Source organism: Phoenix dactylifera, unplaced genomic scaffold, assembly GCF_009389715.1.
Source record: "Phoenix dactylifera cultivar Barhee BC4 unplaced genomic scaffold, palm_55x_up_171113_PBpolish2nd_filt_p 001136F, whole genome shotgun sequence".
NCBI lineage: Eukaryota > Viridiplantae > Streptophyta > Magnoliopsida > Arecales > Arecaceae > Phoenix > Phoenix dactylifera.
This window is the reverse complement of record NW_024068478.1, coordinates 110,764-126,623: the sequence shown is the minus strand read 5'-3', so window position 1 is coordinate 126,623 and position 15,860 is coordinate 110,764. Positions and strand designations below refer to the sequence as shown.

The 15,860-nt window shown below is 44.8% G+C and overlaps 1 long non-coding RNA gene across 1 annotated transcript; it reads left to right on the top strand.

Annotated features, from left to right (window-relative positions):
- Positions 1 to 12,562: 12,562 nt before the first annotated feature.
- LOC120108030 lies at positions 12,563 to 13,609 on the top strand. Its single transcript, XR_005509565.1, has 2 exons — positions 12,563 to 12,843; positions 13,541 to 13,609. It is a non-coding gene; the product is annotated as an uncharacterized LOC120108030 (long non-coding RNA).
- Positions 13,610 to 15,860: the final 2,251 nt, after the last annotated feature.

Here is a 15,860-nt window from a genome sequence, read left to right as displayed (position 1 = left end):
TCTTTGAATCAATCTTTGGGTCATCAGAGTTGAATCGGCAAGCTACGACAAAGACGCCCTGCGCAAGCACCAGTTGTACGACGATTTTCCGAGCGCAGCACCAACCGAGGAGTTCCATTTCCTCGAGATAACGCCCCTGCTTTCAGATCTGAAACCTCTGTAAATAGAAGCACATATCAGGAAAGGGGTGCTCCAAGGGCTAATGAAAAGGGTAAAGGTCCTATGCCACAATCCACACCGCAAAGGGAAGAATCCTGTTGAATGGCTACAAGTGCGGCGGGCGAGGCCATTTCGCCGTTGTTTGTCCTACCCGAGACCAACGATTTGCATTGGTATGCGAGGAGGATGAGATCATAGGGCCCTCTGAAGTCACTCCTCCCTCTCAGCCCGCTGATGAAGAGGAAAATGAAGGAAACGAAGAACATGATGAAGAAGCCCCTGCGGTGGAGTTAGAAGCTTCAGATCTACCTGTGTGCGTCGTGGCAGCGGGTTCTTACGGGTTGCAAGCTGGAGAGAACGTGGAGGAAGATTGGAGGCGCACCAATATCTTCCACACTCGTGTCGAGCATGCCAACAAGTCTCTAAAACCTATCATTGACAATGGAAGCTGCATGAATATCATTTCCGAAGAGTGCTGAAAAAGCTGAATCTGAAACCGGTACCCGATCCAAAGCCGTATCGGGTAAGTTGGATCGAAGACTCCTCCATCCTGTTAAACAAAGATGCTTGATCAGTTTTTCACTTGGTAAGGACCTCCCGAGATGAAGTATGGTGCGATGTTCTGCCCATGAAAGCGGTGCCATCTTCTTCTAGGGAAGACCTTGGTTGTATGATCGTAGTGTCGAGTATGATGGTCGATCCAATTGTTATTCTCTATATTGTGCCACAAAAGAGTTTGTGTTAAAGCCCCTTAGGATCACTTGATTTTACCTCTGAAATCTGATAATCCAACGTGGTTTAACCATAGAGGAAAAGTTTGAAGCCTTGTAGCCCGAGAGATGGGGGGGTCATGTATGCACTAATGGCAGGGAAGTTGGGGCTGAAATTTCAGAAAGTTGGTTCCTCCTGAATTTCCAAAGTCTATATTGAATGATTCTCTGATGTAACCCCTTGAGGACCTTCCCAAGGAGCTTCCACCGATGAGGGACAATCCAACATTCCATAGATTTGGTGCCCGTTCAAGTTACCGAATCTTCCTGCATACCGGCTGAATCCAGAGAACATGAGGAGCTTCACCGCAAGTCCTGAAGCATGGACCGCATGCAGAAGATTTTATTGCTGATTCCTCAGTCAAAATTCATATGTTCTAACTCTTTTGAATGTTGAGTAATGGGTTTGCAATCTAAAATTTTGTACCCCCTCTGAAGTATATTTTCAGCCCATATATGCAGAAGTTTCAGTAGTGGATCAGTGGCAGCATCAGAATTTTTTGACCCATGATTGCTTTCTTTTATGTGTTCCCGGAGACCTCACTTGGTGATCATATTGTTCGAAAGGTCCATGGCGGAGAACCTTGGTGGTCACTTTGGCTACGTAACACAGTCACCATGGTGGAAGGATAATTCTATTTGCCGACCCTGCGCAAGGAAGCAAACTTTGTGTTGATGTGGTTGAGTGTTGAATGCAGAAATTTTTCAGAAGCTTCAACCTTGCCAAGTTGAATTCTTCAAGGTGCTGAAGTGGATGGGACCCAAGGCCTTGTGCTCGAGTTACCAGATGATTTGCAGGTTAGCCCATCTTCTATGTTGAAGAGTTGCAGCCCTATGATGCTGACTATGTTTGAAGATGAAGACATCCCATCTGTACCATCTCACTTCTTCGACGATCAGCCCCGACGGACATCATTGAGGACATCCTAGTTGTTCGATATGTCCACCCACCGAGGAGAATTTCCAGAAGTTTTTCATTGGAGGACCGACTAAATTCAGATCGCTCATGATTAAAGACGGAGGAAGTCCAACAGCTAAACCAAAACTTCCACAAGTTCTATCAGTTGTGAAACTCGACCGGAGTCGAGTCTTATTTTCCAGAAGGGGGGGAATTGATGCAGGAGCACAAGCCCAATCATAATGGATGTACGTCGAGTTTGGATTCTTGCTTGGGAGTGCCCGAAAACACATTGGGTTCGTAATTTCTAGCATTTAATTGGATTGAGTCTATTTTATTTTGGTCACATTGAGTCCTTTTATTTTGGGTTTATTTGAGTTCTTATTTTGGGTTTGCAATTTGCTGCTTTATGTTTGCAATTGAATGCCAAGTGGCATCAAAAGAGTCCATGTTATGCAAGGATTGAGTCAAGTCATATTGGGTCATGTGTGGAGAATTTAGTTTAGTCGTATGAGTGAAATTGAGTCCTTATGTGAGAGGATTGAGTCCATGTGTTTAAGATTGAGTCCTTATAATTGAGTGCCATTAAGAAGGATTCCTAATGCCGTGAAGATCATCACTCATCACGTGGAGAAGTTCAACCATGAAGATCTCTCACATGTGGAAGAAATTCAGAGTTCAAATCCAGTTGTAATCCGTGACAGATTGAACACCATGTGGTATTTTGAAGATTTTGGAAGCTACAGAAGTCTGATTAAGTTGATTCAAATTTTGTTGGAAAGTAGACATCCGTAGCTTTCCAATGACTATAAGAACATAAAATTTGGAGATCAGATGAAATTTGAGGAGTCTCCCGAACTTCATGCTGATGTTGGTACCCGAGAAGGAGTTCCACCTAGATTCCAACTCGTGGCATGCGGCTGAATTTCTTTTAATGGGTTTCAATCCACACGCCATAAGGAATGGATTCCTAGGTGTCTAGGCTTAGGTGTCAAGGCCTTTGATTGGTCAATTAGAAAATTTAAATTTTGAATTGAGTCCTCATGTAATTAGGAGTCCAATTTAAAATTCTGTGCCAACCTTTCTTTCTATATAAAGAGGGTATGATGAATGAAGTTAGTTTTTCTTTTGGATTTCGAAATTATGGTTTGTTTGCATGAAGAGAGGCTACTCCTCTTGCTGGTACGATGCCAAAGGGGCTGAGGGAAGGTGGGACGCCTCCCCTTCACGCCATTTGAAATTGGGTTGGTTTTGGATGAGATTTCCCTAACAAACTCAAGTTTATCCTTATCCCTTCTTTTGTTCTCACGCCTCCACCTCTTGTGTGCACCCTCCTTGAGTGCCACATCAGCATTTCAGCACCTCCCTCACGCCCAAGACTCCTTCCCACGTCCTCCTCTGAGTCCTATTGCCATTAGGACTCCACACAACCCAATTCAGCCTAAAAAATTGGGCTAACCAATTTCAGCCCCCACAAAATTGGTGCCTAATTTTGGTCCATTGGCTGACCCTCCTTGAACCCAATCTCACCAACCAGCAACCCATCTTCTTCCTCCTTCCTTCCACCACAAAGAACCCTAGCCTCCATTGCCATTGCTTGAAAAAAAAAAAAAAGAGAAGAAAGATTCAGCCATCCTCAAGAAGAAAAAAATCTGCAGCCCACCCCGATTGCGTCAATTGGTATCAGAGCGAATCCTTGTCGCCATGAGTACCAGAAGTGTTCGCCCTACAACAATGAACGACAACGTACTGAGATGATGGCCGAGCTCATCCGGCAAGTGGCGGCCTTGAATCAGAAGGTGGAAGTTGTTTGGGATCGTCTCTTCCCCGAGCCAAACAATCTTGAAGATGAACATGCTGTCCCCGCGCAACCTGAAAATTCAGAAGTGCCATTTGGAGGAGACCCCGATGTTGAAGCATTCTCTCCCAGGGGTCTATCACCCCAAAGGCCACCTAGGGATCAGCGGATGCCCCCTCCAAACATTCCTCGTATGGGGAATAATTTCAGGAACCCCTATGTTCATCAAAATCAGCGGGAGCGCCATGATCTCGACGATGTCATGAAGCGGGTTCGTGTAGAAGTTGCTGATTACAGCGGAAGCATGGACCCAACCTACTTCCAGGATTGGTTGATGTCTCTCGAAGACTACTTCGAATGGTTCAGCATGCCCAATGAAACCAAGGTGCGATTCGTGAAGATGAAGCTCAAGGGCCAAGCACGCATATGGTGGCATAGCGTTGAAGAGAAGCTTCATCGACTCCGACATCCCCCTATCAATGATTGGGAGGAGATGAAACTTCGTTTGAAGGAAAAGTATCTTCCCCTTGATTATGAGGAGACACTCTTCGAAGAACTTCTGAAACTTCGTCAAGGAAGCTCTTCCGTAGAGGAGTATACGGCCCGATTCCATGAGTTGATGATCCGCAGCAACCTCACGGAGACGGATCGACAGTCCCTAACTCGGTACCGATCCGGGCTGAGGGATGACATCAAGAGGGAGCTAATGACAACGCACATCTTCAGCCTAGAGGAGGCATACCAACTCGCCATTCGAGTTGAATCGCAGCTACGACAAAGACGCCCTGCGCAAGCACCAGTTGTACGACGATTTCCGAGCGCAGCACCAACCGAGGAGTTCCATTTCCTCGAGGTAACGCCCCTGCTTTCAGATCTGAAACCTCTGTAAATAGAAGCACATATCATGAAAGGGGTGCTCCAAGGGCTAATGAAAAGGGTAAAGGTCCTATGCCACAATCCACACCGCAAGGGAAGAATCCTGTTGAATGCTACAAGTGCGGCGGGCGAGGCCATTTCGCCGTTGTTTGTCCTACCCGAGACCAACGATTTGCATTGGTATGCGAGGAGGATGAGATCATAGGGCCCTCTGAAGTCACTCCTCCCTCTCAGCCCGCTGATGAAGAGGGAAATGAAGGAAACGAAGAACATGATGAAGAAGCCCCTGGGGTGGAGTTAGAAGCTTCAGATCTACCTGTGTGCGTCGTGCGGCGGGTTCTTACGGGTTGCAAGCTGGAGGAGAACGTGGAGGAAGATTGGAGGCGCACCAATATCTTCCACACTCGCGTCGAGCATGCCAACAAGTCTCTAAACCTCATCATTGACAATGGAAGCTGCATGAATATCATTTCCGAAGAAGTGCTGAAAAGCTGAATCTGAAATCGGTACCGCATCCAAAGCCGTATCGGATAAGTTGGATCGAAGACTCCTCCATCCCTGTTAAACAAAGATGCTTGATCAGTTTTTCACTTGGTAAGGACCTCCGAGATGAAGTATGGTGCGATGTTCTGCCCATGAAAGCGTGCCATCTTCTTCTAGGAAGACCTTGGTTGTATGATCGTAGTGTCGAGTATGATGGTCGATCCAATTGTTATTCTCTATATTGTGCCAACAAAAGAGTTGTGTTAAAGCCCCTTAGGATCACTGATTTTACCTCTGAAAATCTGATAATCCAACGGGTTTTAACCATGAGAAAGTTTGAAGCTTGTAGCCGAGAGATGGGGTCATGTATGCACTAATGGCTAGGGAAGTTGGGGCTGAAATTTCAGAAGTTGTTCCTCCTGATTTCAAGTCTATATTGGATGATTTCTCTGATGTAACCCCTGAGGACCTTCCCAAGGAGCTTCCACCGATGAGGGACATCCAACATTCCATAGATTTGGTGCCCGGTTCAAGTTTACCGAATCTTCCTGCATACCGGCTGAATCCTAGAGAACATGAGGAGCTTCACCGCCAAGTCCTGAAGCATGGGCCGCATGCAGAAGATTTTATTGCTGATTCCCTCAGTCAAAATTCATATGTTCTAACTCTTTTGAATGTTGAGGTAATGGGGTTTGCCAATCTAAAATTTTTGTACCCCTCTGAAGTATATTTTCAGCCCATATATGCAGAAGTTTCAGTAGTGGATCAGTGGCAGCATTCAGAATTTTTGACCCATGATTGCTTTCTTTTATGTGTCCCGGAGACCTCACTTGGTGATCATATTGTTCGAAAGGTCCATGGCGGAGACCTTGGTGGTCACTTTGGCTACGTCAAAACAGTCACCATGGTGGAGGATAAGTTCTATTTGCCGACCCTGCGCAAGGAAGCAAACTTTGTGTTGATGTGGTTGAGTGTTGAATGCAGAAATTTTCAGAAGCTTCAACCTTGCCAAGTTGAATTCTTCAAGGTGCTGAAGTGGATGGGACCCAAGGCCTTTGTGCTCGAGTTACCAGATGATTTGCAGGTTAGCCCCATCTTCTATGTTGAAGAGTTGCAGCCCTATGATGCTCACTATGTTGAAGATGAAGACATCCCATCTGTACCATCTTCACTTCTTCGACGATCAGCCCGACGGACATCATTGAGGACATCCTAGTTGTTCAGATAGTGTCCACCCACCGAGGAGAATTTCAGAAGTTTTTCATTGGAGGACCGACTAAATTCAGATCGCTCATGATTAAAGACGGAGGAAGTCCAACAGCTAAACCCAAACTTCCACAAGCTCTATCAGTTGTGAAACTCGACGGAGTCGAGTCTTTTTTCCAGAAGGGGGGAATTGATGCAGGAGCACAAGCCCAAATCATAATGGATGTACGTCGAGTTTGGATTCTTGCTTGGGAGTGCCCGAAAACACATTGGGTTCGTAATTTCTAGCATTTAATTGGATTGAGTCTATTTTATTTTTGTCACATTGAGTCCTTTTATTTTGGGTTTATTTGAGTTCTTATTTTGGGTTTGCCAATTTGCTGCTTTATGTTTGCAATTGAATGCCAAGTGGCATCAAAAGAGTCCATGTTATGCAAGGATTGAGTCAAGTCATATTGGGTCATGTGTGGAGATTTAGTTTAGTCGTATGAGTGAAATTGAGTCCTTATGTGAGAGGATTGAGTCCATGTGTTTTAAGATTGAGTCCTTATAATTGAGTGCCATTAAGAAGGATTCCTAATGCCGTGAAGATCATCACTCATCATGTGGAGAAGTTTAACCATGAGATCTCTCACATGTGGAAGAAATTCAGAGTTCAAATCCAGTTGAAATCCGTGACAGATTGAACACTATGTGTATTTTGAAGATTTTGGAAGCTACAGAAGTCTGATTAAGTTGATTCAAATTTTGTTGGAAAGTAGAATCCGTAGCTTTCCAATGACTATAAGAACATGAAATTTGGAGATCAGATAAAATTTGAGGAGTCTCCCGAACTTCATGCTGATGTTGGTACCCGAGAAGGAGTTCCACCTAGATTCCAACTCGTGGCATGCGGCTGAATTTCTTTTGATGGGTTTCAATCCACACGCCTAAGGAATGGATTCCTAGGTGTCTAGGCTTAGGTGTCAAGGCCTTTGATTGGTCAATTAGAAAATTTAAATTTTGAATTGAGTCCTCATGTAATTAGGAGTCCAATTTAAAATTCTGTGCCAACCTTTCTTTCTATATAAAGAAGGGTATGATGAATGAAGTTAGTTTTCTTTTGGATTTTGAAATTATGGTTTGTTTGCATGAAGAGAGGCTACTCCTCTTGCTGGTGCGATGCCAAAGGGGCTGAGGGAAGGTGGGACGCCTCCCCTTCACGCCATTTGAAATTGGGTTGGTTTTGGATGAGATTTCCCTAACAAACTCAAGTTTATCCTTATCCCTTCTTTTGTTCTCACGCCTCCACCTCTTGTGTGCACCCTCCTTGAGTGCCACATCAGCATTTCAGCACCTCCCTCACGCCCAAGACTCCTTCCCACGTCCTCCTCTAAGTCCTATTGCCATTAGGACTCCACACAACCCAATTCAGCCTAAAAAAATTGGGCTAGCCAATTTCAGCCCCCACAAAATTGGTGCCTAATTTTGGTCCATTGGCTGACCCTCCTTGAACCCAATCTCACCAACCAGCAACCCATCTTCTTCCTCCTTCCTTCCACCACAAAGAACCTAGCCTCCATTGCCATTGCTTGAAAAAAAAAAAAAAAGAAGAAAGATTCAGCCATCCTCAAGAAGAAAAAAATCTGCAGCCCACCCCGATTGCGTCAATTGGTATCAGAGCGAATCCTTGTCTCCATGAGTACCAGAAGTGGTCGCCCCTACAACAATGAACGACAACGTGCTGAGATGATGGCCGAGCTCATCCGGCAAGTGGCGGCCTTGAATCAGAAGGTGGAAGTTGTTTGGGATCGTCTCTTCCCCGAGCCAAACAATCTTGAAGATGAACATGCTGTCCCCGCGCAACCTGAAAATTCAGAAGTGCCATTTGGAGGAGACCCCGATGTTGAAGCATTCTCCTCCCAGGGTCTATCACCCCAAAGGCCACCTAGGGATCAGCGGATGCCCCCTCCAAACATTCCTCGTATGGGGAATAATTTCAGGAACCCCTATGTTCATCAAAATCAGCGGGAGCGCCATGATCTCGACGATGTCATGAAGCGGGTTCGTGTAGAAGTTGCTGATTACAGCGGAAGCATGGACCCAACCTACTTCCAGGATTGGTTGATGTCTCTCGAAGACTACTTCGAATGGTTCAGCATGCCCAATGAAACCAAGGTGCGATTCGTGAAGATGAAGCTCAAGGGCCAAGCACGCATATGGTGGCATAGCGTTGAAGAGAAAGCTTCATCGACTCCGACAGCCCCCTATCAATGATTGGAGGAGATGAAACTTCGTTTGAAGGAAAAGTATCTTCCCTTGATTATGAGGAGACACTCTTCGAAGAACTTCAGAAACTTCGTCAAGGAAGCTCTTCCGTAAGGAGTATACGGCCCGATTCCATGAGTTGATGATCCGCAGCAACCTCACGGAGACGGATCGACAGTCCCTAACTCGGTACCGATCCGGGCTGAGGGATGACATCAAGAGGGAGCTAATGACAACGCGCATCTTCAGCCTAGAGGAGGCATACCAACTCGCCATTCGAGTTGAATCGCAGCTACGACAAAGACGCCCTGCGCAAGCACCAGTTGTACGACGATTTCCCGAGCGCAGCACCAACCGAGGAGTTCCCATTTCCTCGAGTAACGCCCCTGCTTTCAGATCTGAAACCTCTGTAAATAGAAGCACATATCAGGAAAGGGGTGCTCCAAGGGCTAATGAAAAGGGTAAAGGTCCTAGCCACAATCCACACCGCAAGGGAAGAATCCTATTGAATGCTACAAGTGCGGCGGGCGAGGCCATTTCGCCGTTGTTTGTCCTACCCGAGACCAACGATTTGCATTGGTATGCGAGGTGGATGAGATCATAGGGCCCTCTGAAGTCACTCCTCCCTCTCAGCCCCTGATGAAGAGGGAAATGAAGGAAACGAAGAACATGATGAAGAAGCCCCTGGGGTGGAGTAGAAGCTTCAGATCTACCTGTGTGCGTCGTGCGGCGGGTTCTTACGGGTTGCAAGCTGGAGGAGAACGTGGAGGAAGATGGAGGCGCACCAATATCTTCCACACTCGCGTCGAGCATGCCAACAAGTCTCTAAACCTCATCATTGACAATGGAAGCTGCATGAATATCATTTCCGAAGAAGTGCTGAAAAAGCTGAATCTGAAACCGGTACCGCATCCAAAGCCGTATCGGATAAGTTGGATCGAAGACTCCTCCATCCCTGTTAAACAAAGATGCTTGATCAGTTTTTCACTTGGTAAGGACCTCCGAGATGAAGTATGGTGCGATGTTCTGCCCATGAAAGCGTGCCATCTTCTTCTAGGAAGACCTTGGTTGTATATCGTAGTGTCGAGTATGATGGTCGATCCAATGTTATTCTCTATATTGTACCAACAAAAGAGTTGTGTTAAAGCCCCTTAGGATCACTGATTTTACCTCTGAAAATCTGATAATCCAATGGGTTTTGACCATGAGAAAGTTTGAAGCTTGTAGCCGAGAGATGGGGGTCATGTATGCACTAATGGCTAGGGAAGTTGGGGCTGAAATTTCAGAAGTTGTTCCTCCTGATTTCAAGTCTATATTGGATGATTTCTCTGATGTACCCCTGAGGACCTTCCCAAGGAGCTTCCACCGATGAGGGACATCCAACATTCCATAGATTTGGTGCCCGGTCAAGTTTACCGAATCTTCCTGCATACCGGCTGAATCCTAGAGAACATGAGGAGCTTCACCGCCAAGTCCTGAAGCATGGCCGCATGCCAGAAGATTTTATTGCTGATTCCCTCCAGTCAAAATCATATGTTCTAACTCTTTTGAATGTTGAGGTAATGGGGTTTGCCAATCTAAAATTTTTTGTACCCCTCTGAAGTATATTTTCAGCCCATATATGCAGAAGTTTCAGTAGTGGATCAGTGGCAGCATTCAGAATTTTTGACCCATGATTACTCTTTTATGTGTCCCGGAACCTCACTTGGTGATCATATTGTTCGAAAGGTCCATGGCGGAGACCTTGGTGGTCACTTTGGCTACGTCAAAACAGTCCACCATGGTGGAGGATAAGTTCTATTTGCCGACCCTGCGCAAGGAAGCAAACTTTGTGTTGATGTGGTTGAGTGTTGAATGCAGAAATTTTCAGAAGCTTCAACCTTGCCAAGTTGAATTCTTCAAGGTGCTGAAGTTGGATGGACCCAAGGCCTTTGTGCTCGAGTTACCAGATGATTTGCAGGTTAGCCCCATCTTCTATGTTGAAGAGTTGCAGCCCTATGATGCTCACACTACAGTAAAAAGTACTTTTCGCGACTTTTCCCTGCCGACGCTAAGTAAAAGCGTCGGTAATTTAACGACGCTTATAAGCGTCGCAAAAATTATAAGATTACGCCGACGCTTTTAAGCGTCGCGTAAGCCGAAAACTTTCCAACCAAAAGCATCTCCTTTTTTTTTTTTCTTTTTTCTTCCTTCCAACGACGCTTTAGAAAGCGTCGTCGGAGGCCATATCCCCCCTCCCCCCTCCTCGCTGCAAATCCCTCCCGATCCCAACCCACAGCCGCCCCCCTCCCCTTCTCTCTCCGCCGCTCGCCCCCTCCCCCTCCTCTCTACAATCCCCTCCCCTTCTCTCTCCGCCGCTCGCCCCCTCCTCTCTACAAATCCCCTCCCCTTCTCCCTCTGCCGCTCGCCCCCTCCTCTCTACAAATCCCCTCCCCCCTCCTCTTCTCTCTCCGGCCGCTCGCCCCCTCCCCCTCCTCTTCTCTCTCCGCCGCTCGCCCCCTCCCCCCTCCTCTCTACAAATCCCCTCCCCCTCCCTCCACCCTCCCGATCCTCAAACCCCCTCCCTTACAAATCTCTAAACCCCCTCCCCTTCTCTCTCCGCTGCTTGCCGCCGCTCGCCCCCTTCCAAAGAAGCGAGAGAGAGAGAGAGAGCGGCCCATGCTTCATAGACAGTTCGATGGAGCTTCTTCCCTCTTCTCCGGCGTTCGGCCTTTCATGCCTTCTTAGGCCCACGCCAGGCCCCCGATCCCTCCTCCTTCTTCCCCCGCCAAGTACCCATGCCCTCTCTCTCTCTCTGTGTGGACAAAACTGGCATCAAGATTGTAGACAATGTGCATCTGTGTCTCTTCAATGCTTCCACCTAGAAAGCAATCCATTTGGATCATGGATTCGCAGGCTCAGGGCGCCATCCCGCCTGAACCGTGAAGCAGATCGCCGAGGCTTCTCGCCTTGCTCAGACGAGATCCGCGCCCTCGCGAGATCTGGCAGTCCTGCCCGGGAGCCAGAGTCGGGCTCCCCGGACTGGATCTGCGCCGGCCTCGCCCGGATCGAGTTCCTCCACGGCCTCCCTCGATGACCTCACCAGCTCCCCCAGGCCCAGGACACCCTCCACCGCCGCTCCTCCACCCCTGGACCGACCGCCTCCCGACAACTTCCTCTGCTTCGCTGACGCCCTACGGCTCCTTCCGATCCATCCTCATCTCCCTCAAAGAAACCCAGTCAAGCTCCAGACCGCCATCCGGTGGCGCGACGAGGCCGGGTCGGTTTCCCCTGCGGTAAGAAAATATATTTTTATATATTTTTTTCTTTAAAAAAAATTATGACGACGCTTTAAACCAATAATGAGAATTAATTTATTTTTCTTATAATAATTGTCTTATTTGTTTATCATGCTTTTAATTATTTCTAGAATTTTTGTTTTATGATTAGTAATCCACTTAAAAATTGCAGGTGCTATCTGTGGCTGTGTACAACCACTATAAAGAATCTATCATGCATCTTTACAGAAGTGTATGTTTTCATGTGACCTTTAATATCTATTTCAGTTTTCCGCTATAATGCTATGGCTTAGTTGATCTTGTATTGTTTATATATTGGTTTCTTTAAGTTTAAGCATATCTAGATGTTGACTTGCATTTATAAGCATCGAAAATTTGCTTGTTCTTGTGATGGTCTTCTGATGGTTATGCTGAGCTGAATTTACTGAAAATACACAGATCTGGAGCTGATTCAGGGAATTTTGAGGCTGAAAATGATGATGATAATGTAGAGTTAGAGAAAAGCAATGTGCTCTTGATGGGCCTTACTGGCTCAGGTATAATGTTTTCCTTTTATTTGTTACATTTTTATCATGTGATGGTTTTGCTGAACATGCTGGCACTTGTTATGTCCTATCTATCACCATGAGAACTAAAAAGGAATTATCTACTGGATTTTATTGATTGATGGTCTGACCTACATATAAATTCTTGTGTTGTCTGTAAGGACAGGAAAGACATTACTTGCAAAAACATTAGCTCGCTTTGTGAATGTGCCGTTTGTTATTGCAGATGCAACAAACTGACACAGGTAAGTGCGCTACTGTTCTTTTAGTTCCCTACTATGTTGAAAATAAAAATTATATTCTTTTCTTAGTATGTCCTATGATCCAAGTATCTTTACTGTTGCGATTTCCTAGCTTTTCAGATCTAATACTTCTTTTTTCTTACAGCATATATTTATGATTCAACAGCTAGCCATGACCTACTTGATAGCTTTTCTTTTGTTTTGCTTCTTCTGTTCAATTTCTTTTTGATAATAGGAAAGGGGACCAAGAGTTGAGAAAAGTAATGGAGAAACAGCCAGATGACATACCGGGGGGAACCACCTCTCAAGCTTTAAACATGATGCCTCACCCAAATGAAGAGGTGCAAACTATTGGGCTGTTGCCCAATTTGTTTCTTGAGCATTTTTTTACTTAAAAATTTTGGGTTACTTTCTAAATCGTATATGAAATAGCTCGTAGCAATTGCATATAATAATAACTAATATACATCTATGACTACTGTTTGATGCATATTGTAGCAATTGCATGCTTACAAGGGATTTCTATGAGGTGGCACTTGTAAATTGAGTAGATTTTGGACCTATTAGAGCAAAATGAAAAACAGAAGGTTGATATGCAGCAATACAAAATGCAAGAGTATTCGCAACTCAGTACAAAATGTAATGGGGTATTTATTTTTATCTCAGTTTTATCAACTTTCTAGCTACTCCTTTAAAATCTATAGCTATGCTTAGAACCGGTTTCTTATGACAAATTCAAGGAGCATCATTGGCATTCTCTGATGAGATCTCAAGCTCCACTTATTCAACAACCTTCTTGATGTTGCTGTTTCTCTGTTGTATGGGTAGATGTTGGAAGTAGATGTTTGGTTGATTTGTACTTTGATCTTGTGGGTGTTCACCTTTTTTGGTGCATTGTTTTGAGCAATTAACCATACCTCAGACACTTTCCAATTTGGTGAGTTATATCATCAGTCACTTTCCAATCAGATTCTAGCCACACCTCTTCCCGGAAGCTATGAATTTCTTTGCAGAACTAACATCAGAAGGAAATTTCAGGTCAGCAGTAATCCCAATCCATCTAAGGAGCAGCTGGTTCATGGAGTGCAGCATCATTTCATCTCTCAGGTACCCATTGACCATTAATTGTTACCCTGCACTTCATGTGAATGTTGGCATGCATCGTTTAAATGTTTTAAATTCATACGACGGATGATAGGTTGGGATTTTGTTGGTTTTGAGCAATTAACCATTTTCCTAGCATTGCCATAAATGCCCGAATCATAATATTTAATGCCATAAATTTTTTTTTAAAAAAAATATTCTAACGACGCTTTAAAAGCGTCGTTGAAATCACGAAATTTTTTTTTAAAAAAATAATATTCTAACGACGCTTTAAAGCGTCGTTAAAATCACGAAATTTTTTTAAAAAAAATAATTCTAACGACGCTTTAAAGCGTCGTTAAAATGACATTTAACGACGCTTTAAAGCGTCGCTAAAAAGCGTCGCTAATTTCCGACGCTTTTGCAAGCGTCGGAAATCATTTTCTCCACTGTAGCATAGGCCGACGCTTTGCCGACGCTTACGAAAGCGTCGGGATGATTTTTAGCGACGCTTAAAAGCGTCGTTAAAGGCCAAACAAAGCGTCGCTAATGACCACTATTCTTGTAGTGTCACTATGTTGAAGATGAAGACATCCCATCTGTACCATCTTCACTTCTTCGACGATCAGCCCCGACGGACATCATTGAGGACATCCTAGTTGTTCAGATAGTGTCCACCCACCGAGGAGAATTTCAGAAGTTTTTCATTGGAGGACCGACTAAATTCAGATCGCTCATGATTAAAGACGGAGGTAGTCCAACAGCTAAACCCAAACTTCCACAAGCTCTATCAGTTGTGAAACTCGACGGAGTCGAGTCTTTTTTCCAGAAGGGGGGAATTGATGCAGGAGCACAAGCCCAAATCATAATGGATGTACGTCGAGTTTGGATTCTTGCTTGGGAGTGCCCGAAAACACATTGGGTTCGTAATTTCTAGCATTTAATTGGATTGAGTCTATTTTATTTTGGTCACATTGAGTCCTTTTATTTTGGGTTTATTTGAGTTCTTATTTTGGGTTTGCAATTTGCTGCTTTATGTTTGCAATTGAATGCCAAGTGGCATCAAAAGAGTCCATGTTATGCAAGGATTGAGTCAAGTCATATTGGGTCATGTGTGGAGAATTTAGTTTAGTCGTATGAGTGAAATTGAGTCCTTATGTGAGAGGATTGAGTCCATGTGTTTAAGATTGAGTCCTTATAATTGAGTGCCATTAAGAAGGATTCCTAATGCCGTGAAGATCATCACTCATCACGTGGAGAAGTTCAACCATGAAGATCTCTCACATGTGGAAGAAATTCAGAGTTCAAATCCAGTTGAAATCCGTGATAGATTGAACACCATGTGGTATTTTGAAGATTTTGGAAGCTACAGAAGTCTGATTAAGTTAATTCAAATTTTGTTGGAAAGTAGACATCCGTAGCTTTCCAATGACTATAAGAACATGAAATTTGGAGATCAGATGAAATTTGAGGAGTCTCCCGAACTTCATGCTGATGTTGGTACCCGAGAAGGAGTTCCACCTAGATTCCAACTCGTGGCATGCGGCTGAATTTCTTTTAATGGGTTTCAATCCACACGCCATAAGGAATGGATTCCTAGGTGTCTAGGCTTAGGTGTCAAGGCCTTTGATTGGTCAATTAGAAAATTTAAATTTTGAATTGAGTCCTCATGTAATTAGGAGTCCAATTTAAAAATTCTGTGCCAACCTTTCTTTCTATATAAAGAAGGGTATGATGAATGAAGTTAGTTTTTCTTTTGGATTTCGAAATTATGGTTTGTTTGCATGAAGAGAGGCCTACTCCTCTTGCTGGTGCGATGCCAAAGGGGCTGAGGGAAGGTGGGACGCCTCCCCTTCACGCCATTTGAAATTGGGTTGGTTTTGGATGAGATTTCCCTAACAAACTCAAGTTTATCCTTATCCCTTCTTTTGTTCTCACGCCTCCACCTCTTGTGTGCACCCTCCTTGAGTGCCACATCAGCATTTCAGCACCTCCCTCACGCCCAAGACTCCTTCCCACGTCCTCCTCTAAGTCCTATTGCCATTAGGACTCCACACAACCCAATTCAGCCTAAAAAAATTGGGCTAGCCAATTTCAGCCCCCACAAAATTGGTGCCTAATTTTGGTCCATTGGCTGACCCTCCTTGAACCCAATCTCACCAACCAGCAACCCATCTTCTTCCTCCCTTCCTTCCACCACAATGAACCCTAGCCTCCATTGCCATTGCTTGAAAAAAAAAAAAGAGAGAAGAAAGATTCAGCCATCCTCAAGAAG